Source organism: Nanorana parkeri, unplaced genomic scaffold, assembly GCF_000935625.1.
Source record: "Nanorana parkeri isolate BGI_ZX_2015 unplaced genomic scaffold, ASM93562v1 scaffold53, whole genome shotgun sequence".
In the NCBI taxonomy this organism is placed as follows: Eukaryota; Metazoa; Chordata; class Amphibia; order Anura; family Dicroglossidae; genus Nanorana; species Nanorana parkeri.
In genome coordinates this window covers 133222-138020 of record NW_017306321.1, presented here as the reverse complement: position 1 = coordinate 138020, position 4799 = coordinate 133222, and the positions used below count along the sequence as shown (strand labels likewise).

The window sequence follows — 4799 nt, the reverse complement described above, 5'->3', positions numbered from 1 at the left end:
AACTGACCACCCGGAGCCCTCACTGACCGCCCAAAGCCCGCACTGACCGCCCAAAGCCCGCACTGACCGCCTGAGGCCCACCAAAATCCTAAGCACCAGACCCGTGATGCTCTTAATCCGAGACTTGACTGTGACTGTACAACTTGTGCAATGCAAAGTGATGATGAGTCAGAATCTCCTTCTCTGTGCAGTTCATCTTCACCATATCTACCAGTATACATTTGGCTCACACCCTCTGCCATAGGTAATTTCTCATAAGTGTTGTGCATTAAATATTGTGACATAGAGTAAAAGTTTGTTGCATTGGCCGGGAATCGAACCCAGGTCTCCCGCGTGGCAGGCGAGAATTCTACCATTGAACAACCAATGCATTCATACCAAAGTTAGCGTTCTATGGACACTGAGATATAGACCGAGCATATGTAGTATTGAAATTTCCACTTGATGCACTGGGCCAAGGTGCAGTTGTGTTGAGTTAGTCAGCATGTCATGCATACGTGCATTGTGGTGTCTTGCAGTACATTGTTAAAGCAAAACAAACGACAAACGCACTCAACAATTTGTTACCAGTTATACAGTAAGGTGCACACGAAATGGGCTTTGAACAGTAGAACAGTAGAAAGGCATCATGGTACACTCACAAACCAGCATGTAAAACAACTTGTCTCACCACTAAGGACAATGACAGAGGTTTGGATACACGTCTTCTGCAAAGGATGTGTAAGCCGCACTGCCGCGCCAAGGCACCTCTTAAAGTGCGGTCCCAACTCTAAACTATGAGAGTCTCCATCTTGGAGCACATGGGGCAGAAGATATCAAATTGGGTGCAGGCCTGTCAGGAGGACGCCCCACCTCCTTAAAGGTACAGAAACACACAAGGGATCCCACACATCCCATTGGCAGCTGAGAAACCCCATGCGTCGCTGCACCAAATCGCTGAATAGGCATATAACTGAGATTTAGCTGGGCACAAGACACTTTTCTTAATGTCTGTATTAACCACTTGAAGATCAGGTGTTAGACCCCCCCTTCCTGGCCAGGCCATTTTTCAGTATTCAGAGCTGCAGTACTTTGACTGACATTTATTCCGTCATACAACGCTGTACAAAAATAAATTTTATACCATTTTTTGGGGGACAGATAGAGCTTTCTTTTGGTGGTATGTATTCACCACTGGGGGTTTTTATTTTTTAATATTTGAAGGAAAAAATACTGAAAATTTTGAAAAAAAAAATATTTTTTCTACATTATATGTTAGGAAACAATTATTATTACCCAATTTTTTGGAAAAATATAAAAGACGGGGTCACGCCGGTTAAATGGACACCAAACATGTCAAGCTTTAAAATTGTAGAAAGTGGTAGGTCCCTCTGCACTCCTTACAGCGTTTCCGGCCCAAATTGCAATGGTGGTGCTCGCAGTGATAATCACAGATGGCACTGTGCACATCAACAGTAGAAAGCAGAAATCACCAGCACTCAGTAGTTAGTGTTCAAGTAATAAACGTCCATTTAATCGGATCAGTGGACACAAACGAAATACCAACGTTTCGGGGCCGCACAGAGTCACATCATTGCCCTGATGAAGGAACCCTGTGTGTTATGGAAATTCGCTTGGTTCAACGCACAAATCCATGCTGCGCTAAAGTGCGACAAAGTACGCCAAACACAAAGAATTTCCACTGTGCCTAAAAGCACAGCTGTACTACGCTCTTTTGTGCGAGGACTGGAAGTACCCCTCTTCAGAGTCAATGTAGAGTCAGGACACCGGAGACAGATGCTGCTTGCTTGTTAATCCCATCGTTAGAGCGCGAGCACAGGCATGTGTTTATTGTTTTATACCTCCCCCAACAGGAAGTGATGTCAGACAGGAAGTGGTCTCACACAGCAAAGCAGGAAGTCATTTCAAACAGGAAGTGATGTCAACAACCAGCAAACCATTTCAACAACCAGCAAACCAGGAAGTGATGTTAACAATCACTTCAATACATAGCCAGTCAACAAAACACATGAATACAATAATCTATCACCACCGGAGTGTACTTTATCCAGCATTGCTCAGTGATCAATGCCACATAACGTTACTATGATTATCATGCGTGCTTATTTACAGGGACAATGTTATATTATCTCCAGCGGTTGATCAGGCGCACTAGAGAGAACAAACGCACGTTCCTTTACTGCATTCAAAACAAATGTATCCACACAAGCCAATAAATCCATGCATTGCACGGGGGGCCCCAGCCGTGCGTCCATACATTCGCCAAGAAGACACTGCTCCGCCGCACATAAGATATCTACTTCAATGGTTTAACCCCCAGTGCCTATTTAAACCTAGACACTGAGAGACTAATGACAAAATATTACAATACACTAAAACACATGCTAGTAAAATTTCCACAACATGTGCAGCCCCAAACGTTGGTATTTCATTTGTGACGACTGATCCGATTAAATGGACGTTTATTACTTGAACACTAACTACTGAGTGTTGGTGATTTCTGCTTTCTAAAGCTTTAAAATTGTGCGCACCCACGAAATTGCAAAAAACTACCCTACCCAAAATTGTCCATAGGAAACGCTTTAAAAGCTTTTACCGTTCATCAGTTCAGTGTTATTAGTGATTGATGGCCTCTAAAATGATTGCTCTCACTGCGAGGTTCGTGGCGATATGAAACATGTGCGGCGTTATTGCCGCAATCGTTGTTTTTGCACGTATACGCACCCGACGCATGATTGCATTTTTGTCATATACATAACTTCCGCATTCTGGCACCAGAGAGGGGACCGGAGGAAGATCGTGTACCGATCCCCTGTCACAGAGCCACCATGCTGGTCCCGATCTCGCACCGGGCACAGTGGAGCCTGGGACCAGCGGGGGGGGGGGGGGGGGCTCGTAGGCGGCACATCTTATACAAGCGATTGCTTGTATGTAAACAGGCATCGCTGCCTGTTTTTACATTTGGGCAGGTTCCCGCTAATGGGTTTTTGGAGTGGCTGATGGGACGTTTTCATACGACCGCTCAGATCAAGGTTGTAAACACATGGCCGGCCCGGAGGCGGTTAATGAGGGTGTCACATGTGCCGGTGTCACTTCTCCATTCCTCTGCCTGGCCTACCACATCACCTGAAATATTGGGAGCAGTGGCTGTGATGATAACCTATAAAGGCTCTAATGATGGTGAACAGATATGGAAGCATACAAAGGTGAACAGATATGGAAGTGTACGATGGTGGAAAGATATGAAAGCGTACAATGGTGAACAGGTATAAGAGGAAATGTTCCTGATCTGACAGCCTACAATTGGGCAGTTTTTAGATGTCTTCAAGTACTTTGGGGAACAAAACCATTATCCAGGATGTACTGTATATTCTCAGCCAGTTGTTTGTTTTTCACACAGAGATAAGAGCCTATTAGAAAGACGGTAGAACACCTTAGGATGGAGATGTTCTTCCTTCTTTCTAATAGGAAAAAATCCATTTGTCAGTGTGCATGAGAAGAAGGTTCATTTAATGCTTGGATCTTTGCCTACCTTTGCCACATTTCTGCCTTTGCATGTCTTCAGCAACCTAATATGTATTATTGGGATTTGTAGTCCTCCATAGTTGGCAGTATTCTGCATTGCTGTATAATGTATTGCTGAGATTTGTAGTCAGTGGCAGATCTACAAGGCTCACAGCTGCAGCCAGGCCCTGGTGCTCCACCACTGACTCCAAGCTGTAGAGAGACTACAAATCACAGCCAGGCAGGAGGAAGAGGGCCCTGGTGACCGTCAACATTTCCATAAAAAAGCCAACCCAAATCCTTAGCTCCAGGCCCGTGATGCTCCTAATCCGGCCCTAAATGAGGCCATCAAACAAAAGGGAGAAGCAGAACATGTGGAGTAATACAGTCATCCTGTATGTGGCTGGAATGTCAGAAAAACTCAGAAGGTTCCTAACCAAACATTGCATTGCTGTGTCTTTCAAGCCCAGCAATATACTGAGACAGAAGGCTATGACTAAGACCCAGTGTTCAGGCTGAAACGCGTAAGCATTTCCTTGCTTGCTGTTTTCATGCAAAGATGGAATAAAGAGAGTATTTGTGGGCTGGTGATTGTGCAGTAATGTTTTATAATGTTGGACAGAAACCTCCACAGAGCACAGAGGTCCCTAACCCAAGCATTGTAACATGGTATATGCAGTGCAATGTACTGAGGAATGCAAAGACCTGTGAATTGGGGACATAACACAACCTCCTAAACCCTCTTAAAGGAGTTGTAAAGTCCCAGCAAATCCTGTTATATCAGCATTGTAATATGAATACATAGTAGAGTTGTGTTTGATAATGCAATCAATTCTTCCATCTGTCCATCACTTCCAACAACTTCCTGGATTAACAGGGTGCTTTGCTTCTCTTTCCCTGCTGCTTGATATAAACAGTCTCCATTTCTCAAGGCTACATGTCCCATCATGCACTGCTTCCAACAAGCAATGATAATGTTGCATTGTTCAGATATTGAGTTGAAGTTCAGATGGCAGGCAAGTGCATATTCACAGGGCTGAGTTAAATGGTGTCAGTGGATTGAGGAAGTCCATCCTATGGGCATTTTCAATAAGTAAGTTTACACACTTCTAGATCCATATGGTTATTAGGAGTGGGATAGAACTTATGGAAGTTCAATATAGAAATACAGATTAATTTTTTAGTTTTTCACCATAGGTAACTATAACAAATGAATGGCCCAACATAAAAAGGCAAATTTTACAGTCGAGAAGTCAGCTGTTTTCCTACACCTTAAAGTTACATTAAAGTCACAT

The 4799-nt window shown here is 43.8% G+C and overlaps 1 non-coding gene across 1 annotated transcript; it reads right to left on the bottom strand.

Annotated features, from left to right (window-relative positions):
• Positions 1–299: 299 nt before the first annotated feature.
• On the bottom strand, positions 300–370 carry TRNAG-GCC. Its single transcript has one exon. It is a non-coding gene; the product is annotated as a tRNA-Gly (tRNA).
• Between the last annotated feature and the right edge of the window lie 4429 nt (positions 371–4799).